The 27,903-nt window shown below is 37.4% G+C and overlaps 1 protein-coding gene across 4 annotated transcripts in view; it reads left to right on the top strand.

Moving 5' to 3' along the window:
* Positions 1–11,571: 11,571 nt before the first annotated feature.
* Positions 11,572–27,903, top strand: part of FER (FER tyrosine kinase) — a 500,422-nt gene continuing 484,090 nt past the window's right edge. Inside the window, exons 1-2 of one of the 4 annotated variants that reach the window (XM_036886890.2) lie at positions 11,572–12,059; positions 26,102–26,247. The gene's annotated coding sequence lies outside the window, so the exon portion shown is untranslated. Of the gene's footprint in view, positions 12,064–19,575; positions 19,597–26,101; positions 26,248–27,903 lie in introns of those variants that run through there. The other 3 variants (XM_036886889.2, XM_057492762.1, XM_057492765.1) reach the window with 3 other exon arrangements.

The raw sequence follows: 27,903 nt of genomic DNA, 5'->3' as shown, positions 1-27,903 counted from the left end.
GACATACAATGGGGAAATGACAGTCTCTTCAACAGATAGTGCTGGGAAACTGGACAGCTGCATGTAAGAGAATTAAACTGGATCACTGTCTAACCCCCTACACAAAAGTAAATTCGAAATCGATCAAAGATCTGAATGTAAGTCATGAAATCATAAAACTCTTAGAAAAAAACATAGGCAAATATCTCTTGGATATAAACATGAGCAACTTCTTCATGAACATATCTCCCCAGGGAAGGGAAACAAAAGCAAAAATGAACAAGTGGGACTATATCAAGCTGAAAAGCTTCTGTACAGCAAAGGGCACCATCAATAGAACAAAAAGTTACCCTTCAGTATGGGAGAATATATTTATAAATGACAGATCCGATAAATGGTTGACATCCAAAATATATGAAGAGCTCATGTACCTCAACAAACAAAAAGCAAATAATCTAATAAAAAAATGGTCAGAGGAGCTGAACAGACACTTCTCCAGAGAAGAAATTCAGATGACCAACAGACACATGAAAAGATGCTCCACATCGCTAGTCATCAGAGAAATGCAAATTAAAACCACAATGAGATATCACCTCACAGCAGTAATGATCGCCACCATCCAAAAGACAAACAACAACAAATTTTGGCGAGGTTGTGGAGAAAGGGGAACCCTCCTACACTGCTGGTGGGGATGTAAATTAGTTAACCATTGTGGAAAGCAGTGTGGAGGTCCCTCAAAAAGCTCAAAATAGAACTATCATTTGACCCAGGAATTCCACTTGTAGGAATTTACCCTAAGAATGCAGCAGCCCAGTTTGAAAAAGACAGATGCACCCCTATGTTTATCGCAGCACTATTTACAATAGCCAAGAAATGGAAGCAACCTAAGTGTCCATCAGTAGATAAATGGATAAAGAAGAGGTGGTACATATACACAATGGAATATTATTCAGCCATAAGAAGTAAACAAATCCTACCATTTGCAACAACATGGATGGAGCTAGAGGGTATTATGCTCAGTGAAATAAGCCAGCTGGTGAAACACAAGTTCCAAATGATTTCACTCATCTGTGAAGTATAAGATCAAAGAAAAACTGAAGGAACAAAACAGCAGCAGAATCACAGAACCCAAGAATGGACTAACAGTTACCTAAGGGAAAGGGACTGGGGAAAATGGGTGGGAAGCATGGGATAAGGGTGGGGAAAATGAAAGGGGGCCTTACGATTAGCATGTATAATGTTGGGGGGGGCAAAGGGTGGGATGTGCAACACGGAGAAGACAAGTAGTGATTGTACAGCATCTTACTATGCTGATGGACAGTTACTGTAATGGGGTTTGTGGAGGGGACTTGGTGAAGTCTAGTAAATATAATGTTCTTCATGTAATCGTAGTTTAATGATAACAGAATGAATTTTAAAAAGTTATCTGCTGACTACTTACTAGGGAAAAAGAAGATTTAGCTTCCTCACATTATTTCCACTCAATAGTTTCCCTCACCCCATTTTATAGTATTGTAGAAACTACAATATTGTAATTTTGGGCTAAGTTTTAAGGCTGAATCACATGTATACAGTGATAACATTTTTAATGTAAATTTCTTTTTTTAAATATAATTTTTCTTATGAGTAGCAATTGCTTCATTTTCCATTTGCGTCCTCTTTTGTATGCCTTCACATTTTTTTGTATGTATCATACCTTTATGGTTATAGAGCTAAAGTGTAAGCATATAACTTAAATAGGATTTAGAAGAATACATTTTAAACTCAGAGTGGAAAGAACAATGCAAGCTCCCTAATAAATGGCCCCAGGGAATGGTGAGATCTACTGCAAACCTGGGGGCTGACATCAGGTTCACTGATTGTTGTTATTCAAGAACACCAGTCCAGTGTTGCTAGGCTTTACAATTCCTCAGAGAACCTGGAAATCTGGATTTGTATATGAAAGCTCCTAATCTTAATATGTTGGCTCATTTTTTAATGTTTTGTAGTTTTTTGTTTTTTAAAAAATATACAATGTTATATTGGTTTCAAGTATACAACATAGTGGTTCAACAGTTACCCATATTATTAAATCCTGCAGTTACTACCTGTCAACATAGGAAGATGTTACAGAATCATTGGCTATATTCTGTGGTGTATTGCCATCCCTATGACAAATTTATATTATGATTCAGAATTTTTGTGCTCCTTTATCCCCCTCATATTCCCTCATCTACTAACTCCAACCCCTCCCCCATATTAAGCACCAGTCGCTTCTCAGTGTCTGTGAGTCTACTGATGTTTTGTTCCCTCTGTTTTGCTTTGTATTTGTATTCCACAAATAAGTGAAATCATATGGTATTTGTCTTTCTCCACCTGGCTTATTTCACTAAGAATAATACCCTCTAGATTCATCCAAGTTGTTGTAAATGGCAGGATTTCTTTTTTTGTTACAGTTAAATAGTATTCCATTGTATATATGTATGTACCACTTACATGCCTACTCTTAAGTCATCTCTAAATTGTGTTATAATGCTAATATAGCTCTCCATATAGTGAAGTACATTGTTAATCTATTGGTCCCAATTTCTTTCCTTTCTTGAAGACATCAGTTCTGGACTTCTATTTTCCTGCCTCATCTATACTGGCTGCTTTTTATTCCTGCCATATAGTTGTTATCCTGGAAATTTCCTTCACCGTTACCCTGGGTATTACCTTTTCCTTTCTCTGGTGTTGATCAATGTCTTCATCTCTCTTTTTTTTTTAAGCCCTTTGTTTTGGTGGAAAACACCTTCATGTACCTCCCTGAGAAAAAGTTCCATAGGAAGAAAACTTTTTGAAATCTTGTTTGTCTGAAAATACCTTTGTTCTACTCTGAAAGGGCCTGATTGATTGGTTAGGTTTATAGGGAATTCTAGATTGTAAGTAATCTGCCTTTGGAATTTAAAGATGTTGAACTATTTTCTTGTAGCTTCCAACATCATTGTTGAAAAGTCCAATGCCATTCTCTATTATCATATTTGATCTTTTGTCTGCAGTCTGTTTTATATTCTGTCTGAAGCATTTAGGAAATTTGTCTCTGCTGTTCTGACATTTCAGGATTAAGTGCCTTTGTATGAGTCTTTTTCATTCATTTTGCAAGGAACTCACTATATCCATTTCAATCTGGAAACATCTTTCAGTTCTGGGAAAATGTCTTCCTTTGATAATTCTATCCCTCTTCTAGCCATCTCCTTCTTTGGTTTTTGGAATTCCTTCCAGTTAGATGTAGAATCTGCTGGATTGGGTTCTACACAGTTTACTGTAAACATCTTTGCTGCAAACATTTTTGCTGCAAACTAAAACAATTTTACTATAAAAGATAAATAAAAAATAAAAGAGTGACATTAAAAAGGACAATGAAACATGAAAAAATTAATAAAATTAATTATTACTTTCTTCCTTCATTAGAAGAGGTCTCAGTTTTCCAAATACCAGGATGCATATTTGTAACTGAACTTTGTATTGTGTTGTGAAAGCCTTCACTGTTTGTTCTTGGCATAGTGTCATATTGTCTGGCATATTGTCACATGTCCATTGGTAGACTTTCCAAAGTTCTGTGAGAAATGCGGAAGACAAGCTAATTATGTAAAGCATTTGTAACTGAGCTTTGTTATCAGGATAACTGATGTTATCATTTTTTAGTATAGTATAGTATGCAATCTCACTTTGTACTCTCTTAATTTCATATCTTCAGTAAGTTTTATAACTATTTTCTATAGAGTTGATATGCTAGTTGTTTTCATCCACTATTTTAAGACCACTACTGTAAATGAATACAGGAGGTTCATGTCTTGGTGAGTATCAGCCAATAAGACCTGACAAAGTTGGATTGAAAGAAAGGAAAGTTTATTACTTGTGGCAAGTGAAGAGAATACTAGGGATAGTTTCCAAAGTAGTGTCTCCTCCAACAAAGTACAGGGCTGATCTTTACTGGCACAGACCACACAAAAAAGGCAGGATAGTTCTTAATTAGGCCCACCATGCAAATAAGGTGAAAAGTCATAACAGTTTTGATTGGCACATGGATTATGTAAATAAGGTGAAAACTCAGTGCAACTGATGGATGTACAGAAGAGGAGTAGCAATTGGCCAAAGAACTCAGTCTTTGGCAACAGGGAGGGGCCTCCAGGCAATGAACTCTTGCAGACAAAAGTTGCAAATACCAACTGTTATACCCTCTTGAGGACATCTTGTTCTGCAAAACAACTTCGGAGAGAATGTTAATTGCTATAAGTTCCCCGTTAACCCTTTTTCTGCCTATCTGATCACAGCATGTCTACTCATCGACTTATTACTGTATAAACCACCATGAGAGCTAAGACTTATATCCATCATTATGAGGACTAGCTAAGATTTATATGATATAAAAATAGGAATGCTGTCAATGGAGAAATGAAACCAAACTGTCAATCAGTTATTTTATCTTTTACAGCAAAATTGCCTTCTGGCCAATTAGTTATGTGGTGAAAATGCTTGCAGCAAAGATGTCCACAGCAAAGATGCTTATGGTGAAAACAGCAGATGTGCCTGGATTGATCCTAAACTTTCTTTTCTCTCATATTTTTCAAATGTTTGTCTTCGTTCTTTTGAGACTTCTCAACTTCATTTTATCATCTGCTACTGAAATTTAAAATTTGTTAGTTCTAAGTTCCAAAAGCTCATTTCATTCTCTGAATATTTCTTTTAAAAATAGCATCCTGTTTTCAATCATGGATCTTCTCTTCCTTCTCAAATGATATCACTCATACTTCTGAAATTTTCTTCTACTTTCTCCTTTGGTTATGTTCAGCTCTGCCCACCCCTTTTTTTGTTTATGTTTGTGTCTGATTTTCATGAGTCTAGGTTTCCTCAAAAGCCTGGTGATCCCCAGATGTCTATTCATATTTAAGAGCAGATAAGTGCAGGGTTGGAACTTGCGGATTGGCAGACCTCATCTTTGATGTGGTTAGGCTGGGGAATAACACTGTTGGGGGATCCACCCCACCCAGATCCCCACCAGAATCCGTGAAAGTATTTTTCCTTGGGCAAATTCTTTTCCCTAGAAGGAATCCTCCAATATCCTCTGAAGGATGTAAAGCTGGAAACTGTCATTATAGCAGTGGAGTGGGAGAAATTTCACAGTTCAGTAGCAGACATTCGCTTACTCCCTTCACTTCAGAGTGCAGTAAGACACCTCACCCCTATACTCATCTATCTCTGTGTCTGCAAGATCAGAGCTTCTTCTGTTCACCCTCACCAGGGAGTAAATCTTATTTGTCTCCAGGTTAGGTTAGGGCAGTGTGTTACCTAGATGATTGGTTGGGAAGTGACTAAAGGGTTTACCTACTTCTGATTAGACTGTCAGCCAATTATGTTGTTTTTAGCTTGTCTTCTCACTTACACCTGCATAGACCCATGGACCTTGGATTCCTGGTGATCCAAATCTGTATTTGTGCCATGCCAATGAGTCTGGGGAAGGAGCGAAGTGTGTGCCTGTGTTTAATCCACCATTTTGACCATAGTCACTGGTCTCATCCCAAACATACAGATTTTCTGAGCTCTTCTCATACCTTCCAAGTCAGAATCTTTTGCGAGGAGGTATATCTAGGAGTATGTAGTTGTGAATAGGTTCTCAGGTGATTCTGATGATGTGAGTACATTAACCCACTTTTGGAAATCATTACTCCAGCACTCGGACACACCTGACAGTTATCCTTCTAGGTCCACTGAACCAGGAATAAGGGAATGAGGGAAAGGACAGGTAAATTCTGAGAAAAGGACTTAAGAAGGGACAGGACTTGAGTAATCCAGGGGCATTTTGGAGATGGCATGTCTTGACTGGGAATGTTGGTGGTAGTATGTCTCAGTGGCAAGCCGATCAGGGAAGCAGAGGAGGCGATACTGGATTGCTAGTAGGACAGCTAACTGCTTGCTGGGAGCTGAAAGGAAGGGAGCGACACACAGCAGCAATTCACCGGAGAATTCCGCTTTACTGGGGAAAGGTGCTGGGTTATATAGGAAGGGGCATGGGGTGATTGTGGTGTTACTTCTACGGGGCTGGTGGCTCTTGGCTAGGTGCTGGGAGTGGGAGTGGGGAGAGAGGTGATTGGTCTTTCGGTGGCGCCGTCGGGAACTGAGGACCCGGAAGAGAAGCCGGAAGTTCGCCATTTTACTAGTGGGGGCCCTTCAGGAGCGATGGTTACGAGATGTTATTGATACCTATTTGGAAGGCAGCATAGAAGTTTTCCTCCTCCATTTTTACTTCACCTTTTCTTCCTTCTTTCCCCTTTTTTTATTTTCCTTACATTGATTTGTAACAAAAAATAAGCCACATGGTCATTTTGAAAATTTGAAATTTGGAAATCCAAAAAAATAGTTCTACAGAATAATTTCACACAAATGTGACCTCTGGTGACTGTCTTGATTCATGAGAACAATTTAAAAAAATAAAGTAATTGATATGCACTGAAATAGCCATTGCAGCATGTATAGAATAAAGATACATATGATTTCCATATTGTGTGGCTCATCACTATTGCCATTTTAGGCGTAGTATATGTAAGTGGTTAGATTCGAACTGTGAAATTTAGAGAGAAGAGAGTCACACAGCTAAGGAGTTGGCAAAAAGGAGGGAAAGAGAATAAATGGAGATTAAGGAGAACAGGGAGGAATAGGTATGCTGACTATTGAACTAAGATGGCACATGGCCAAGATTTCTCTTGAAGCCTATTATGAGATACTATTAAACAGGAAAAAGGAGTTGGAGGGGAGCAGTGGAGAGAGAGAACAAGGGAAAGACTTTTAAAATAATTTTTTGCTAATTGCCTAAGGTTTGACACACACATTATTGTATTCATTCATCCAGGTAAGTAATGTTATTAAAACAGACAAAAATTGGTATTTGGGAAAATAGAATATATATTAAGGACTTATTTATCTACAGCTAGGCAGTCCTGTGGCATTTGAAAAGTCATGATAGTACCTGGTATAGATCTAAACTTGAATGATACAAGATGAATCTCTTAAATCCTGTGCTAACAACTTCAACTGAGATACATAAACTTTCCAAGCCCTATGGGAGTGGCTAGTATTTTATGAAGTCCACTGATCATCTAGACAGAAAATTATTTTCTTTTTTTCTTCCATATTCTCTCTACATTTACAAGATGTAAGTTGCACAGTATATTTGAAATCAGGCAAAACGAAGTGTTTGTTAAGTGTGCTGCAAAGCAAAGTGATAACAGATGGAAAATTTTAAATTGGATTTGCTATATTTGTTTTTTACAGTTTCAAAAATGCAGCATAGATTTTTTTTTGCCACATTCATTTACTTCAAGTACATTCATTCAAAATTGGATTTCTTAGCACAATGCTTGGCATATGGAAGGCAGTTTTTAGTTTCTTCAATGAGTAGATGAGAACTGAGAGAATTGTTGAAGATCTGGAAGATTTTTACTGATTCCAGAGATCTGAGTTCCTTAAAGCACACACACACACACACACACACACACACACACACACACACACACACACACATTATATGTCAAACAGTTCTATTTTTATCATCAGACCTTTATTTAAAGCTTCTTTCTGCAAATACCTAATAACTAACTCACTAACCATATCTTTTGATTTAGATTCCCTTTGTATAAAGGTAGAGAAGTCCTAAGTATCTTGGAAAAGATATGCCTTGGTGAAGTTGTGTTTTGGCTTTATCTAGCCATTTAATGCACAAGAATTCATTGATTTCATTCATTGACATGCCCCAACATTTAATATTCACAGAAAATGAATTTTTCCTTTAAGAGGTTTATTACATAGGCTTACTTGTGCAATTAACAGTCACTACAAAATATATATCAAACACTGACTTTATTATCATTTCTGACTATATTAAAATATACTTGTAGTTCAGAGATAAGGTATCATCTAATGTGAGATCATTTCTGAGAAAAAATTAAAAACTAAAGAGGAATTAGTTCCCTTAACTTTCAAGATTCAATATTTTGGGTAGAGGTATTGATGGAAAAATAGATTTAACAAAATCTTCTCCCAACCCAGAAGTTCTTTCTACAAATGTAGTGGAGAAATAGAACACTTTTATTATTGAATAAGCATTAACCAGAATTTGATGCACATTATTGGTAATTAGCGAAGACACTGAAGAGACAGAAAGAAATTTTACCCTTTATACAGCCAACCAGACAACCCACAATGTATCTTTTCAAGATAAACAGTGACTAGTCCTCAAGTAAAAGGCCTTAACAGCACTGTTTGCACACATAAATTATCTTAACTTTATTTGGTAACTGGGGTGACAATCTGTGTTGGCTAATCAGCTTTAACCAGAGGAAAAACAAATTTCTCCCATCTTTATGACAGAAGGTAGTTTTGCAACTTGGAGCACTTTGCTCACTTAAGTTAGCCTCCTATCCTTCCACAGAAACTGGGAGATAGGGGTGCAATCTCTCCTTTGAGATATAATTGAGATATAACATTATATTAGTTTCATGTATGCGACATAGTGAGTGGATATTTGTATATATTGTGAAATGATCACCACAATCTATCATCATATATAGTTACAAATTTCTTTTTTCTTTACTTGGGATGAGAACTCTTAAGATATACTCTTAGCAACTTTCAAATATGCAGTACAGTATTATTAACTATAGTTACCATGCTAAGCATTACATCCCTATGACTTATTTTATAAGTGGAAGATTTTGCCTTTTGACACCTCAGCAGTACACCCCCCTCTCTGGCAAGCACCAATCTATTCTGTCTTATGAGCTTGTTTTTCTGTTTTTTCAGATTCTACATATATGAGATCATATGGCATTTGTCTTAATATGTAGTTCCCTATAGTGCCCTCCAAATCCATCCATGTTGTCCCAAATGTCAGCTTCATTTTTATAATGGCTGAATAATATTCCATCAAAAATATAGTCACCCTGGTTTCCGCTCATGGTGCAATGTCTCTTGATGTTTACTTTTTGAAGAGCTCCCAACTCCTTGAAAGACATTCCTGGGATGTAAAGCTGACAACACACTAGCTGGCAGAAAATTTAACTAGTCTTCAAAAGGATTTATATGTATTTCCAGGTTGGGAAAGTGCTCAACAGTTACAAGTTTTCTAAGACAAATGCTCTGAGAAAGGGATATCTCTTCCTCCATAATCAACAGGGAGAGTTAAACTCCTTAATTTTCTCCTGTTTTCTTAGCATGTTTTGGCCTCTTTGAAACAATAGACAAGAAAGGTTCAATTTAAAATTATGTTTTTCTATGTGTAGGGCTATTCACTACAGTAATAAAAAATAACAACCCTCCCCCCAGAGTACTATTAAAAAAAAAATTCACCACTCTTCTTTGGCTCCAGTTTAATTCAAAAGTTTTAGAGGGGTTGACGTTAGATTTGCTCTGGGCAAAGAATGTGGTTCAACCACTGTACAGATGCAATGCCTTAAAAAGTTGACTTCAGGAACACACCCTTGAGTAGTGACTAATAACACCTATCATACTGTTACAGATCACCTAGTTTCTTTAGCGTACATTACTCATTTTCCAGTATATTCCTTTGGTGAAGGATGCTTCGAAAACAGCTCCCACTGGAAAAGCAAACCAATTTAGGTTCTTCATGCAGTCTAGACTCTCAGAGGTAAGAGAGGGACCAGTCAGGAGACCTGCTGTATGCTTTTTAACAGCAACCACCACAATTCCAGCATTGAGTGCCCTAACTTTTTAATTTTTTAATTATTGGTATCATTAATCTACAATTACACGAACAACATTATGGTTACTAGACTCTCCCCATCACCAAGTCCCCCCCAACATACCCCATCACAGTCACTGTCCATCAGCGTAGTAAGATGCTATAGAATCACTACTTGTCTTCTCTGTGTTGTACAGCCCTCCTGGTGCCCCTTCCCTACATTATGCCTGCTAATAGTAATGCCCCCCCCTCACTTTTTCCCCTTATCCCTCCCTTCCCACTTACCCCCCCCCCCAGTCCCTTTCCCTTTGGTAACTGTTAGTCCATTCTTGGGATCTGTGAGTCTGCTGCTGTTTTGTTCCTTCAGTTTTTTTCTTTGTTCTTATGCTCCACAGATGAGTGAAATCATTTGGTACTTGTCTTTTTCTACCTGGCTTCTTTCACTGAGCATAACACCCTCTAGCTCCATCCATACTGTTACAAATGGTAGGATTTGTTTTCTTATGGCTGAATAATATTCCATTGCGTATATGTACCACCTCTTCTTTATCCATTCATCTACTGATGGACACTTAGGTTGCTTCCATTTCTTGGCTATTGTAAATAGTGCTGCGATAAACATAGGGGTGCATCTGTCTTTTTCAAACTGGGCTGCTGCATTCTTAGGGTAAATTCCTAGAAGTGGTATTCCTGGGTCAAATGGTAGTTCTATTTTGAGCTTTTTGAGGAACCTCCATACTGCTTTACACAGTGGTTGAACTAATTTACATCCCCACCAGCAGTGTAGGAGGGTTCCCCTTTCTCCACAACCTCGCCAACATTTGTTGTTGTCTTTTGGATGTTGGCAATCCTTACTGGTGTGAGGTGATATCTCATTGTGGTTTTAGTTTGCATTTCTCTTATGACTAGCGATGTGAAGCATCTTTTCATGTGTCTGTTGGCCATCTGAATATCTTCTTTAAAGAAATGTCTATTCAGATCCTGTGCCCATTTTTTAATTGGATTGCTTTTTGTTTGTTGAGGTGTGTGAGCTCTTTATATATCTTGGATGTCAACCCTTTATCGGATCTGTCATTTATGAATATATTCTCCCATACTGTAGGACGCCTTTTTGTTCTATTGATGGTGTCCTTTGCTGTACAGCTTTTCAGCTTGATATAGTCCCACTTGTTCATTTTTGCTTTTGTTTCCCTTGCCCCTTTTTATTTACTTACTTATTTTTATTAAAGTATGATTGATATACACTCTTATGAAGGTTTCACATGAAAAACAATGTGGTTACTACATTTACCCATATTATCAAGTCCCCACCCATACTCCAATGCAGTCACTGTCCATCAGTGTAGTTAAGATGCCAGATCCACTATGTGCCTTCTGTGTGCTACACTGTTCTCCGCGTGATCCCCCACACCATGTGTACTAAACATAATACCCCTCAATCTCCTGCCCCTAACTTTTTAAAAATATAGTCTCCGGCACAGGGAATTACAGGAAAGAGAAAGACAAAAAGTTCCTGCCTTTATAAAGCACTAGACTCCCTGCGAGAAGCGAAAACCATTCTAAAGGAATCAACGTTACAATAGATGCAAGTAAGAAGTACAGGAAAAAGTGACTGACTGAGGGTGAGAAGTGCGTATTTTGCGGGGGGTGTCACGAGGCCCCAAAGCAGCGTCCGTTCCTGGAGATTCCAGCTCCTGAGGTCGCCCAGAGCCCCACAGGCACACTTAAAATTTTAATCATGCCTCCGCCCTCCCCGCCCCCCGGCCGCGAATTCCTTCCCGGTTGCCGACACATCGGGTAGTCCCCTTCTAGGCGGCCCCAGCTTATCATCCCCAGTCCGGCCACTTCCCGGCCGCGGCCAGACGAGCCTCCAAAGTTTCCTGTGACGCCGCCGTCCGCCTCCGGCCCATCCCGCCCTCACTCTCCTGGACACCGGGCGGAGAGGAGCGGGTTACAGGGACGAGGGCAGCAGCCCGAACAGGGGTACTGCGGGCACCACACCAGCCGGGAGCCGGCCCACAGGGCGGCGGTCACAGCACCACGCATACTCTCGCCGCGTCCGCAGCCGCTGGGCCGCACGCGCCCACCTGGCCTGGAGCCCACATCCCACCCCTCCCGGCCCGCCGGGCTAATGGGCCGCGCCCCGCCTCCTGGGAGGTGGTGGAGGCGGGGGTTGGGGACTGGGCGGCAGCGCCCGCCTTCCGCTTATTCCTATTGGCTCAGGCCTTTCGAGGTCTCGAAGACCGGAGTGCAGCTGGATTGGCTGTAGAGGCTCGTGACAGGGGAACCCATTGGTTGTGGAGACCGCCGTGACGCGAGGTGGTGACTGGCTCCTGTGTCTGAGGGGCTCCTGCTTGTCAGGTTCTAGGTAGGTGAGTTTCGCGCCGCCCGCGGCAGGCGGTGTTGCCCGGGGCAACGCCGGGGGAGCGGGGAAGAGGAGGGAAGGCGAGCCGAGAACCGGGGCAACACTCTCTATCCGCTGGGGCGCGCCTGGGAGTTAGCCCTGGTTGCGGCGGCTGCGCCGAAGCCTCTCCCTCCGCCGTCAGCCACCCCTCCTCCCGCCCCAGGCTGCAGGGTCTCCCGCCGGTCCCCCGCCCTCAGCGGAGCATTACAGGTCGGGGCTCAGGCCGGGCTGCCCACCCGGCCCCGCGAGGCCCTCCCCTTTCACCCAGCCCGGACGGGAGGCTCAGGGGGCGGGTGCCGGCGCGAGAGGGCTGAGGCGGGCGCAGCGGCCCCGCCCCGTCGCCGGCTCGGTGGGCTGCGGAGTGTGGGGCGGGGTAGGGGACGAGGGCACCGCCCCTCATGCCCGCAGCCCCTTCGGTGGGTGCGCTGGCCTCCTAGGGCGGCCCTTGGGCTGGGGCGGTCGTTCCCGACGCCCAGGTGCCCCGCAATCTCTTCCGACCTCTGCGGCCCCGCAGTCTCTCTTGATCCTGGCAGTTCGCCCCCTCTCTTGTTCGTCTGTCAGCTTCCCCACCTCCTGCCTTATCCCCACCTTCCGTCCCTGCTCCTGCCTGTCCAGAGGTGAGCCCCAAGAGATAGTCAAGAGAGTTTATACTTCAGCTGCAAAGTGTGGAGCTAGTGCAGCGGGGCAATTTCTGCTCTATTCTCTCATTGCCATTTAGGGTTGAGGAGGAGTTTGGAGGTACCTTTGGGTCGGCTTTCTGCCTTAGAGTCTCCCTTAGTGTCAACTTTATGAAACACGCTTATTGGTTTGGTGTTGGGAGGGCCAGGGTACGTCCAGTTATACACAATTACGTCATTAACTGTGAAGTTGTCGCTTTTTACTTTGCACATTTGTGAGTTTGATATCTAGAGTTATGCAATCCCCAATCCAATAATTTATTAAGGCTGGTAGCCGTTCATTTTTGTTCTGCTTATGGTATAAAAAAAGAAAGGCTGTGATCTTTTTAATTCGTAAGATCCTGTATATGTTCATAGTTGCCTCACTGCCACTTTGACATAAACTGCTCCAAAGGTTTGTAGTGCTATTTTTCTCTTTCTCCAGATATTTTAAGATAATAAAGCAAAATTCTTGAGTCATTGTATATAAAAGTGTAATGGCAAAATCAACAACAATAGACCAAAACTATTTCTACTTATTGAAGACTAGAAAATACTCTTCAAGCTATGGAATGGGACAAGATTAAAAACAAATACTGCAAAATGTTACTTCACTAATGCTGTGTTGTACTCCTAGTATACGTATACGGTCTTTAGGAAGACATATTTGTAAAGAGCCACACATTTCTCCATTAATGCAAAGGAAAGCTGAGTGGAATCCGAGAAATCTGCTAGTACCTTTGAGCCAAGAGAGCTATGCTTCCAAAGGTATTACGAATATATTAAGAGAGTACGTAGGCATACCTGGAAACATTTTGCCTATTTTCTTACTTGAAAGACCTTTGGTGAAGATCTGGTTCCCTTCTGCACTGATGGTTGACAACATTAAATATATATAAAATTATTTGGGGTCCAGTTAATGCAGCTTTTGCACTACGTCAAAGGTTCATGTCAATGGTTTGGAAGAAATAAGGCTTTGGTAGACAAATCACTTTCATTTCATCTTCATTATATCAAATTTGCCATTTTCTATCCTCTGGTATTTCACTCTGAAACATTCCAAACAATGCCGGAAAGTTTAATTGTATAGATAACTACCCAGCCACCTACAACAATAACATTTTCAAGACAGCTGTTACTTAGTAAATATTGAGGAACAAAACTGACATGATCAAGTTTGAAAACTAGTGTAAATATATATATATATCCCACCAATAGCCTACCAAAATATTGTAGGGTGATTATTTCTGTTTGTAGATGGAAATAGTATTTATAGAGACTAGTAATTTTATTCTGTATCTATTATAAAGCAATCCTGTGAGTAGGAAGTCATCATGTTTGTAAGGCCCAGATGAATAAATGCATTTTGGTAATCAGAAAAAAAAGGAGATCTAGTGAACATCTTACACAAATAAAGTTGTGCTTTAAAATTAAACTCCTGTGTTAATAGGTTATAGTTTTGTACTTGGTTTTCAAACAAACATCTTTTGAAGACAGATCCAAGGGACTATTAATTATGCAATGTTTTGGTAACATAAATTGGATCACTCATTCATTATTTTGGAATAAGAATGTATTTGAGTAATGGAAAAACAAAGCTTATAAATGTGAACTCTAGAACTATTTCATAGAAAATGAAGTAATTAGAGAAATTTAAGTTAGTATTTTAACATTTAAATTAAAAAATTTAAAAAAAGAATTTTTTAATATAGAACTTCTGTTTGTAATACAAGAAATGGGTATAAGTTCACATATCTGTATATTATATTTTTTCATACTTAGGAAATTCCTGCACTCTTAGTATTTGAATCCTGCTTTTCAGTTTTAATATGCCCTAAATGTGGTTGTCATACTTATCTCACTTATATAACTAATTTCTGAACTATCGAAATTAAGAGCTATGTCTCAGAATTTATAGACCTTTCGATTGTTTCATTATTATTTTTTCCTCATTTGACTTTGGCATGCTTACATATGGTTTATTTACCATACCATTGAGAGATGAAAGGGAACAAGCAGGTCATAGTTTTGGAACTTTGGGAACAATAAGATATTTAGTTATTTTAAAAATCCCCTGAATTTTTTTCCCCCTTTGCCTCCCTCCCTCTTTCCTTTTCTTCTTCCTTTCCTATTTTTATTTTTATCATAAAAGTTAAGTGCTTTAACAACAATACAGAAAACTATAGGAAAGAAGAGTCACCAATAATTCCACAACAGTTAATGCTCTGAAAAATATCAAACTTTTGTTTCCTCTTTTAGATTTTACCAGTTATTGCAATATTGTAGTCTTCATTGCAGTATATCTACACTTGTATGTAAATGTGCAGGAGTTCCTGAATTTAAGATTCAGTAACCCTAAATTAGAAGAGTGCTCCAAGATATGGAGAAAAAAACAAAAAAAAAATAGAGGACAAGGACAGAGTAGAATCAGAACAAAAGAATCATATATAAGAAATTATCCAATTTTTCTTATTTTATAAGTATAAATATTATCCTAGTTATCCGTATGAAATGTATGGCTAACAAAATATGGGTCTTCTCAAGTTTATTCTTTGTAATTCAAAATATCTAGGTAATGTAAAGTTTACTTAATGCTTTTCTATACTTAAGATTACAGCCTAATTTTCAGACTTTTTCATTTCAAAGTTGGGTATTACATACTCAACTTTATAAAATTAAGTGTCATATTCATGACTTGGAATTATTTTAAGAATATTCGTACATACTTATCATATTATGAGTAATTTTTAGTCTGTATGTTATGACTGCTTACTATAAGCTTGCTATTGTCTCCTCCTTAAAAAGGTTTTAATTAAAAGACAGGAAATTTTAATGTAGTTGTTTCTTGCCAGGTTGTAGGGTGTAATGACAGAACATTAATTTATTTTGGAGCCAGATAATCTGGGTTTCAGTCAGAAATCAGGATTTCCTTCTGTGAGACTGAGATCTTGGGCAAGTTATTTAATCTCTTTAAACTATAGTGTCCTCATCTGTAAAGTAGAGGTGATAGAATTACTGTACAAGCTTGTTATGAAGAAGAAACAATTTAGGTAAAAATTCCTGAATTTAGGAATTCCTCAACTTCCATATTCAGTTCCTTACATAGTAGGTTTAATTTCATCTTTCCTAGTATTACTGTGTTTGTTCTACCACTCTAAAAGTCCCTAAAATTTAGATTTAGGAAATTAAAGTAGTGTACATTAAGTTTACTAAAATTTAATGATGCTTATAATTAGTACAAAGCAATTAATTAGAAATATCTCAGGTTAGCTTTTCTTTTATAGTTCTTTGATTACTGTATCTGACTAGGGGTTATCAGAAATTCATATTAAATGCTTTTACCTCAAAATACTCTTAGTTTGTCTGGAATCCTGAATTATTTTTCTTTCACCTTAGATTTTCACCTGTTGTTGGATGGTTTCCCAAAATTCCTTTCATTTAAACTAAAAATATTTGTTTAAAAGAGGTACAGAAAAGCCAAGTGTTACTTTCTTAAAATCTCTAACTCATGTTCCTCCCTACCTTAAACTGCATTTAATCTGTTTAAAACTTACTTTTAATGATATGTAAGAGTCTGAGTTGAGTGTTTTCTTCTTACTGATGTATATGATTATTTTTTAGGGGCAATATTTTATAAATTTCCGTGTTTCAAAATGTGTGCTATTTTAAGTATAGGGTTCTAATTTTTGAAGAAAGAGTTTAAGTGCACAAACCAGCTTAGAATTAATGGGTATTGTGAAATGCACACTGAACTGAAGTAGGAGTTGAACCAGATAGCAGTAAAACAAAGTCAGTGAATATTAACATTTTTCCCATCAAGGTACAAGATATTTACATGTGTGACATACTCTGATGTGCAGTTTCCTAGCTTGCTCCCTTTAATTCCATTGTATCCTCCTCACTGAAGAAAGCATACCAGAATGCAAGTGGTTGAGAATGACATCATTATAGTGATAAACTTCAATATACTCTTGATTTATTGAGGAAAGTGAATCATTACAAGATGTGTATAACCATTAATAATGAATGCTTGAGACACACCTTGTAGTACTACAATTGAGACCCAAGTTACTCCCACATTTTCTGAAATGAATGTCATTTCACTTTTTCTTAACAATCCTGCAGAAGAGAGGATTACTAATTTTGTGTAATTGATGAAGAGTCTTATATTTAAAAGTCAGTGATTGATGATGAACATTTAAAAATATTTGAGTAATAGCTTCATGGTCTGTATTGTAAATAACACTATTATAGAAAAATTGAAATTAGTTTTCCAGTATGGATTATTTTACTTGAAGAAAAAGTACTTCCACAATTGTTTTAGAAGAAGGGAAACTCATAATACTAGAATATTTATATTCTGGCAACTTAGTATATACAAATTTTTTTATACGGGCTTGGTCAAAAAAGTATCTTTAAAATTACATTGCTGTGAATGAGATTGCTTTTAAATAGCTCATCCTGCATGGATGTGGTATGTATAATATACAGTTAGAAGTGAAGACTTAGAAAAACTATATTCATTAACCCTTGACATTAGCAAGTGGTATTTCTCAAAACCTTTGTGGATCTAGGATATAACTACCTTCATAAAATACAGTTACACTTAATTCAGATATTTAAGTGATACCTTCAGACCCTTACCAGTTCTACAAATAGGACTCAAGCCATTAAAGTTGTTAAGATAATTTTTTTCTTCTGAAATGAAGGCTGGGTGATTTTGCATTACATCATTGGTATAGATGCAGAGGTTCTAATTCTTGGCTCTTGTGTCCTGGGGTCTGTGGAACAGAGTGTTTCTGGCTTAATCACAGAGCCTGCTGCATTGTCCCCAAGTGGAGAGTTAGTCGTTATTCATTGTAATGCTTGCCGCTGTTACTTGGCTGTTTTCTCCTTGGAGCTGAACACTTCTAGTCTGTGTCCTTTCTGCTTTCTAAACGTCCAGCTTGAGAGGACTTCCCTAGCCTCTCCTGTTATTTGGTAGGGCTCTTTTGTCAATTTCCATTATGCAAAGGCAAGTGCATTTGATGCTTCTACTAATTAGTTCTGGTAACAATTGGGTCAGCAGTAGCTACCCTAGCAGCCACACTACCTCTTACTTCATGAAGATGTTTGTACAGTGTTCTGGCTTTCTTTTGAATTGTAGTTCTTTCAGAATCACATGATTTCTATATACATTCTTAAACAGATTAACCATCATTTCAGCTTTAAGGCTTTGCAGATTTTCCTTGGAGCAAAGGACACATCTTCAAGCCTCACCTTTTTATTTGTTTTAGTATAGTGTAGGGTATGGTGGACTTTGTAATGACACAAATCCAGTCACTGTCACATTTCATATCTACTCTGAACTTACTCCAAATTTATGTTATCTAGTTAAATACCATTGTTTTGTCAGGCCCCTTTACTTTTTATGTTTTGAATAAATTGGCAGTAGTAATTAAATGGAATTAAACAATGCAACAGTCTCAGATTACTAAGGACAAATAACCTGTAAGATCACTATGCTTATCTATAAAAAGTTAAGTTGGACAAAGTATAAGTATCCTTATCTAGATTTATATATAATAGAAACATTTTATAAAGCAGGAGGCTTTTTCATCTGATATATATAAACATATATATTTATATATATACTTATTAGCATATTATATTGTAATTATTTGTTTATGCATATTCCCTTTTTCACCCCTCCTTAGCATTTTAATCTCCAACGTAGAAACTGTTTCTGTAAGTAAAAGATTTTTGAGTCTGTTATGTGTAGTCAGGTGCTGTTATGCAGAGGGATATTAACATTCGTTTAGTGTGTGCTGAACGTGCTAGATACTTTTTGTACATTTGTTTTGATTTTCATGACAACTCTGTAATTTAGATAGCTTGTATTTTCTTTTTGTAATCTGAGACCAATCTTAGGTCACATCATTTATCCAAGGAGACCCAACTATAAAGTGACACCTGAGATTTGAACTAAGTCTTTCATATGCTAAAATTGAAATAAATAAAAAGGTAAATGACTAAATATAGTAAACCATTAGCAGTCCTGGATTTAATGCAGTTTCAGCTATTTGGGAGTGACTCCAAAGGTCCATGTTGAAATATTTGCAGTTTTGCTGAAACGTATTCCTCTTACTAGAAGTGAGACCCTAAAATATATGCATGACCCTGCCTAACTTCCCAATGTCCACATCTCCTCCTGGTTTGTTCTGTTTGAGGTTGTTCTATACTATAACTTTTGTCAAGTTGATAAAACAGAATTTCTTTATAAAAAATATTCTGAAAAAGAAAGCCAGCTGCTAGAGTGAAGAAAAAGTAAAGAGGTAAGAAAGTGGTAGATCTTAGCCAGACAATGGACATTTTTGAGTAAGTTTAAAAATGGAATGTTGAATCCAGTAAGTCTTTCATCTGGATGTGAATCAATCCACCATACCTTTTAGGGAAACAGAAGTTGACTTGTGAAACATTGCTGTTGAGTGTTCCAGCTCTGTCAAAAATTCTCATGATTGTTAGGCAGATGTCTGGAAAGTGTTAGTGATCTTCTTAAATCCTGTCCCATTTCCTTTCTGTCTCACCCTTAGCAATAATATTTGAAAGCAATTTGACTGTTTATAAATAGCTGTTTCTTCCTAGAAGTTAATGTAGGTCTTATGGATATCTTAAAATATTAACATAAACAGAAGTATCCTCACTTAAAGGATAGTATAGGTGTCCTTTTCTGAATTTCACAATTAATTATAACAGACCTTGGTGTTGGCCTCTTTCTAAGGTTGTGATTTCCTATTTCTTTTGGGGGCCTGATTTACCCTGTGACTGGAACTGGCATTCTAGGACTGAAGTGACTTTGCCTAGAGGTAATTGCTATTATATACAGTAATATCATGGTTTTTGAAAGAGGATGACAATGGTAAAAAATTAGACAGGGTAGCCCACATTATAAAAATAATGCAGAAATGTTCAAAGTCACATGAGGTGAATTTTTGCAAGAATGGCACAGAGAGGATGAAGGCATATAATTCCTTTTTTGGTTATTCAACAAATGGTAATAGAATACTCCATGTAAGGACTTAGGCTATAGCTACAAATAATTATAAAGCACAGAGGAGTTTCAAACTGTTATCCCGAGAGAGAGTACTGATAAAGTACAAACAACATGGATATTAAGTAGAGTGAGACCTGCCTAGGGTTAAATATATGTTACCAGTAATTAGTTGTATGAATTTATGCAGATAATTTCTTATAGTTTCAATTTTTTCATTTGAAAACTGATACTAGTTTTTTTTGATAACTGTTAGTAACAATAGATTTCTCAATTCCCTTTAGCTACATGAGACCAAAACCCTACTCATACTAGCTTAGGGCACTACGATAAACAGGAGTGTGCTTTTTTCAGGTACGGATGGATTCAAGGGCTGAAGCAATGGCTTCAGGACACAGTGGCTTTCTCTTTCATTATTCCTAGCACAGGAATAAGATTTTTGATTAACTAATATGGCTATTTCTGTTTCTGTCCCCTGAGAAGATCTTTGTTCTTTTCCTTTCTGGTCACAGCCAAGACGCGTATTAAGAGGGATTCCCTGGCTGGGGATTGCACTGCTTCAGCAGCCTTTTTGCTGTTGATGAAGTGTTGGGGTCCCAGGAACCATCTTAGGAGTTGAACAGTAACAAATCTTTTTTGGGAATTCTTAGGCAATGCAACTTTTTATAAACTTAGTTAAGTTTTTAAAAAACTTATTTGCATTTAATCAACTTCTTCCAAGTACCCAAAGCCCAAATCCTAGCCCTAGAATCAAACCATTGCCTGGTGTGTCTCTAAACAACTTTGCCCATCACCGTAACCCAGTGGTTTTCCAACAGGAGGCAGTTCTTACCTCAGGGGACATTTGGCAGTGTCTGGAGACATTCTTGTCACAATGGGGTGTTGGGGGCCACTAGACAGTGTCATTAGCACCTAGTCGGTAGAGCCCAAGGGTACTATAAAATATCCTGATGTGCACAGGGCAACTTGCCACAACAAAGAATTTTCCAGTTCAAAATGGCCGTAGTACTGATGTTATAAAACCATGCAAACACTAGGCTTTTCAGTTTCCTTAGCCTCTGTCTCTGAGTCCTCTGTCTCAGAGCAACTTTTTGAGGTTGACAATGCACAGCAAATTTATCCCTGCTCCCAGTCTGTTTCATGGCTCTTTATAATGGGTAAATATCTTGTTTTCTAGGATCCTTGGGGAGTAACCCAGAGCATTAGCTTCTCTTACGTTTCATTTTTGTGTAGTTAAAGGCTCTAATTTTAGTTTAGGGATGGTTTGATGTTCAACCCCGTAAACTGCAAGATTATCAGCCATTTTGTATTTGTAGTAAAAGACTGAAAAGATTTTCCTTTTATTAAGATTCACTCAAAGTATGCTTCTTTTTCAAGGATGTTACTGAAGACACTACATAGTATGTAATATATCAACATCTTAACATTTTTTACCGAGTACCTTACAGTTCCATCCTTAGCAGGCACATAGCTTTACAAGAGGTGGCAGTTTACCAGCTTGTTTTGCTTATTAAGGAATGCTGACTTCTCAAACTGCAATAGGGGGATACCAAATTCCCTTCACTTTCTGTTATTATTGACTCAGTCAGTTCCACATTTTAGAGCTGTCATTTGTCTTATCTGATTTCCTGGCATAAATTTTATATTCTATCAGGCTTCTTTTGGATGCCAGCAATAGAAACCCAATTAAAAAATTAATCCTTCCCATATCTGTAAGTGGCAACTCCATCCTTTTTTTTTTTTGTTCAGACCCCAAACCTTGAAGTTATCCTTGATTTGTCTTTTTTTTTTTCACTTCCCCCACAAAATCTTTTAGCATATTATATTGGCTTCAAAATATATCTGGATCTAACTGGTTCTCCCCACCCCTATCTCGGTCACTTTGGTTCAAAACCATCCCCTCTCTCTCTTCTACAAGTCGTCTCCGTGTTACAAAAGTAGTATTAGCCTCAGAATATTAGTTTCATCCTTTTGAGAAGTAAGAGATCACATCATTTCATTGCTCAAAATCTTTCAGTGGCTTTCCATGTAGCTCAGTATAAGCTCAAGTTCTTAAAATGAGCTAGTTTTGTGGTCCTGCTCTTCCTCATGCAGGATCTTCTCTGAACTCAGATTTTTCTGTTGTCTTCACCATTCATTCCATGCAGGCCTCCTTGCTCTTTCTTAAATAGGTGCTTTGTACTTTCTGTCCCCTTGGCCTAGAATACTCAACTCCAGGTATCCATGATTTACTTCATTATCTTCTGTAGGTCTTTGCTCAAATGTCACTTCATCTATAAAGTCTTTGATTGTGTACATAAATTTGAAGTCTCCTACCTCTCCCATACTTATTACCTATCCCTGCTTTTTGTTTCTTGTAACATTTACCACCACTTAATACTGTGTGTTTTATTTATTCATTTTGTGTTTTGTTTTCTCTTGAATACAATCTCCATGAGGGCAGGAATTTTTGTGTTTTGTTGTGTAGGAAAATTCATGGACATGTATATAGTTTAGTAGGCTCTCAGCAAATATTTGTTGAATGAGTTAATAAATAAAAAATAATTTGTTGCCTCATGTCTGAAACAGTGATGGGACTAAGAATTAGAGAAGGGGGAAGTGTGTTTATTACCCTAGAATATAAGTAAATTTAAGTAAAAAATTTGAAGCAACACAAGAAATATAAGTAAAAAAGAAAAAACGAATATAAGTAAATGTCTTCCAGAGAAGGAAAGGAGAGAGCTTTATTTCTTCAAAGCTAATTGGAATGGTCTGTCTTTAGGGAGACACTAACTCTAAATTCGAAGGCTCTCTTTTATACAAATATCCTCATAGTACCTTTTGCTCAGAAAGCTCTGAATGCAGGAATGTGAGAAATCCAGAAAGAGTGGTTTCCCAGCAGTAATTCTAAAATTCCAGTAGCTACATCTGCCAACACCTGAACTTTCCCTGAATGCAGGTGTGATTAGATCTAGGGACAAAATGTTTTCAGAATTTTCTTCAATTCTCTTTCCATCTCTTATCTGTTCTTTTATCTGGGTTGACTCACTGCCAAGTAGTAGTTAATCATGTTCCTTCAGTTTAGCAACCTCAGCCAAGAGAGAACTTTCTGGTTAATTCCTGAAAAAATTTTGGGGTTAAGTTTTATTGGTCCAGTTGGGTCACATACCTGATCCTGAACTACTGCTTGGGGAAGGGAATATGCTGACTGTCTAGAAATGGCCACGCACTTATTCTAGGAGCTTTGTGCTTTTTCCAGGAACTTGAGAGTGGGAATGGTAAAGGTCACCAAACTACATGGATTGAGAATAAGAGTAAGGGTACGTCAATAAAAGAAAATTGAGATGCTGCTACTAAAAGAGGGGGAGTGAAAAATGACACAGGCCTGTCACTCACATGCACATGCAACTCACACTTGTTAAAAACCCAACCCAGACTCTTATTGTATATGGTAATGCCTCATCCTTTTTCACCTAACATCACATCATGAACAAGAGATTATCTTTGAAACATGATTTAAATAGATGTAAAATTCATTACTAAGTATAAAATGTATATTTAAATTCATGCTTAATAGGTTGTTACTTACTAGATAGGTAGGAATAGTAGAGGTGGGAAAGAGAAGTAATGCCAGGACTAGGGTAAGGTAAGGGAGATGCTTAGGACACAAGATTTAAGACAGTGGTCACTTTTAAGGTCATGCAACTACAGGATGGCACTTGTATGACCCTGAGAGTGAATGTCCTTATAAATTTTGCACCTCTCTTGCCTCACTCTAGTCCTTGTGAAGAGAAGCATATTTAAAGAATACCAACTATATTTAGCTCTGAGTGTGACTTAGAGATGGTAGCCCTGTGTAGATGGGCAATTTGGTGGGGAAGATTAAGGTGCCCTAGAAAGTAGTAGTTATACATTTCAATTTGTCTATAGGTAACTGCTGAGTTTTGATAAGGAAGGTATATCTTTGAAGTAATACAAGGAATATAATATTTATTCATATGTTTGTAGTAGTTTTAGCAAAGAAATGTTCCATTTAGAGATGATACGAAAAAATTTGCTACTTATTTTTAACTCAAACTATTTCAATATCAAGTGGAAAAATACTGTTTTTTTCCCATTGGAAAATAAGAATTATAAAGAGCCTTGAGTTGAAGGGTGATATATAACACTTGCTTTGACCAACTTCCTTGAGCAAGACACTTCACACTGCTTAATGTTGGGAATGGAATCCCAGTTGAATAGTTGTCTTCTTATTGTTAGGTCTTTGAAAATAACTGTTTCTGTATCACAACAAGAGACCAGAGTATAGACTCCCTCCTACAGTGTTGGTGGGAATGTAAATTGGTACAACTACTGTGGAAAGCAGTGTGGAGGTTCCTCAAAAAACTAAGACTAGAAGTACCATTCAACCCAGTAGTTCCACTTCTAGAAATTTACCTGTTGAGAACAAAATACCTGATTCAAAAAGATATATGCACCCCTATGTTTATCGCAGCACTATTTACAATAGCCAAGATATGGAAGCAGCCTGTCTATCAAAAGATGAATGGATAAAAAAGATGTGGTACATATGCACAATGGAATATTATTCTGCCATTTAAAAAAAGAAATCCCACCATTTACAACAACATGGATGGCTATAGAGGATATTATACTCAGTGAAATTAGCAAGGTGGAGAAAGACAAATACCAAATGATTTCATTTATTTGTGGAATATAAAAACAAAGCAAAACAGAATGAACAAAATAGCAGTAGACTTATAGATACTGAGAAGTGACTGGTGGTTACCATGGAGGAGGGGTTGGGGTGAGTGGTTGGGGAGGGTGGGGGGGATAAAGGGGCACAAAAATTCCAAATAAAAAAAAGGATTGATGGCAGATGGATTGGAAAGAGGTTTACAAAAAAAAAAAAAGATAATAATCTAGATAACTCTCAACTCTTTGCTGATAGAGAAGAAAAGCTAAAAAAAATTCAAATTAAATGGATTGTCCAGTAATTTTGATGACTGTCTTTGGATAACCTATATAATGTGTACATTTAGGTACATGCTACATTTTGATCCTTGGAAATTTTTATAAGTAATACTGTTTAGGGGGTTTAATTGAAGATACTCTATTGAAACCAGTATAAAAGAGAAGTCATGATTAAAATTTTCATATTTAGATATAATTTTAAGTCATGACTTTTGTCATTTACTGTAACAACTCTTGTCAAAACCTTACTTTACATGAAAGTTTATAAACCAGAGAAAGTTGAGTTCACCTTGAAATTTCATTCATTCAGTAATCACTTGTTTTGTGACTATGATGTTCCAGATATGGGGCAGTATGCTGGCTGTTTTATCATAATTCCTGTCAATCATGTTGGCAGTTTACAAGAAGAAGGATGTAACAACAGTCATTTTATGTAGATTAGAGTTCTAACCAATTCTAGCATTGAGAACCTTGCCAAATTAGAAGAGAATAAAATTCTTCTCTGGGAGACAAGAAAGGAGCCCTTTGGATATGGGTAAAAAGCTTGAAAGAGTAGGAGACTTGGACGATAGTCCTGATACACTGCACTTGGTCAGCTGCCTGACCAGAACAGAAGGAGTAATCTTATTGGTAACAACTATGACATGTTCTTTAATCACGTGATAGTCAAAGAAGCAGGGGAAATGACCAGAAACAGAAAAGGCAAACAGAGGAGCATGAAAGAGCAGAGAGCTGATTATAAACCAAGAAGCTGAGATTAGAAATATGAGGGCATGAGGCAAACTATGAGAAACTGACAGGGCTGTAAAGTACATAAATGGCATAGTGATGAGGAAGGGAGCCAGTGACTAAAAACCATCTTAGAAATTCTCCTAGTTTCCAGGATTGAGAGAACAGCCAATGAAAGAGTCAGGCGTCGGCATACTAAAAGCATGTTAGGCAGAGAGAGTATGTGTTTGCCAGGAGAATCATTCCCAAACCGTCCCAGCTTTTGACAAAGTTTTTTGTACATAATTACTTCTTTAGTCTGTAATAATATTTTAACAAGTAGTTACTTCCTCCTTCTGATGTACTTCAAACTTGAAATCATTTTTATGCTGTGAAAATGGAGAAAAACACAAATTACCTATTCAAAGCTGAGGGAATAGGTTAGGGGAGAAGGTAAGGTATGCTACTCGTTGAGAAAATTGTGGGAAGAAAGGGAGGGAGGAAGCCATAGGGGAGATGAATTGGGTGAGTATAGCATTCCTATTAAAGTGGTGAATGTGACAAGCTGTTGCAGTTAATTTCCTACTGTACTCCATGTGTACATTTTTACCTTTTTCCCTGTGGTGAACAGTTCTGACTTCTTGAAATTCCTCTTGCAGCTCATGTTTTCTGGCTAGATTTATGGTCATTCCCGTGGGACTTCCCTGCACGTTTTCTCAAGGGTCTTCCTCATGCCTAATGTGTAATCCTTCAACATGGACCTGCTACTTTAGCTAAGATATGGCCTGCAATGAATAGTAGTAAGGTAGGATTACTTTACTCTTCTTAGTAAATTACTAAAATATATATATTTATTATTTTTTTCCTCTAAAACTGTGAAGCAATTTTGACTTGTCTGAATTTTGTAGTGTTTATGTTAGATTATTCTCCTACTTAGGCAGGCTGCAGTCAATTAAAATTTGTGTCATTTATTTATTTTTTGTCATTTATCCTACTGAATTCTATTTCACTGGTGATGTATTTATTATGTTTTTCAACTAACACTTAACAATCAGCAGAACTCAAACTGTATCTCTTTCCTATCCTGTGTGCCCATCAGTCCTATATTTTCAACATATATTTTCAGTTTGACACCATACTGAATATACCTTATTTTTCTTATCAACCACTCACTTTTCTGGTTTCTGCTTTTCTATTAATAGCATTATTAAGCCTGTTCTTTAATGTAGTCATATATTCATTTACTATTTCCTTCATTTATTTGATGCACATTGATATCAGACAGTTTACTGCTTCTACTACATATCAGACAGTTTGCTGCTTCTGGGGGTATAATAATGAATAAGCTGGATATCCCATACTTACAGCTCATATTCTAGAAGGGGGACAGGTTTAAAAATAAACTGACAAAATAATTACGAATTGCAGTAAATTTTTTGAAGTAAAATGGAAAAGCAGACAATTTGGAGATAAGGAGTTGGGAGCTACTTTAGATAGGGTGGTTACAAAAGGCTCCTCTGAGGAGTTGTTAAGATGAGACCTATATATGAGAAGGAGCTATTTCAGGAGTGGGTGGCATGTGTGTGTTGTGTTTTGGTAGGAAAAGCATTCTCATTAGAAGGAATTGTAGACTGAAATAGGTCAAACAGAGGACAAATACTGTATCTTCTCACCTATTTGCAGAATCTTAAAAAGCCAAACTCATAGAAATAGGGTAGAATGATGGTTGCCAAGGGTTGGGGAATTGGGGAAATAAGAGATGGTGGTCAAAGGGGACAGATAACTAAGATCTGGGGGTCTAGTGCACAGCATGGTGACTATAATTAACAATACTGTATTATGTATTTGAAAGTTGTTAAGAAAGTAGATTTTAAATGTTAGGATCTTAATACACAGAAACACACACCCCAGACTGAGAAAATTGCATAGTTTACATGAAGGGATGGAGATGTTAAGTAACCTTATTGTGGTAATCATTTTGCAATGTATACACATATATGTAAGGTAAATGTTTAAAATTTTAAGCAGTCTGAAATTCTCCCAGACTGTTACCTGAAAATCTAATATATAATTTTATTGTTATTTTATTTTACATATTCTAGAGCATCCTTCCATTAGATGTGTATCATACTAAGCTCACTTGAAAGCATTCAGCTTATGTAAAATCTTAGGTAGTTCATTTATTACCTTTTTGTTTTTATAGCTTCATCAGGGCATATTTATATCCAGCCATTTAGGATTGATATTATAAGTACAAACTGAAATGGAATAGATATTAAAATAAATCTTTCCAATTCTGTGTTACTTATTTCTTTTAAGTTAATTAGTAGTTCTTTTATTGTTTTGCTGAAGAATTTTTAAAGATGTTTTCTCAAAAGAGAGGAGTTTATTGTTTGTATTTTATGTGACAGGTATTTGACTAATCATTTTAAATACTTTGTTTTGTTCTTAAAATAGTCTG

This window comes from Manis pentadactyla, chromosome 2, assembly GCF_030020395.1.
Source record: "Manis pentadactyla isolate mManPen7 chromosome 2, mManPen7.hap1, whole genome shotgun sequence".
Classification (NCBI taxonomy): Eukaryota; Metazoa; Chordata; class Mammalia; order Pholidota; family Manidae; genus Manis; species Manis pentadactyla.
This window is presented reverse-complemented; position numbering and strand designations above follow the sequence as displayed.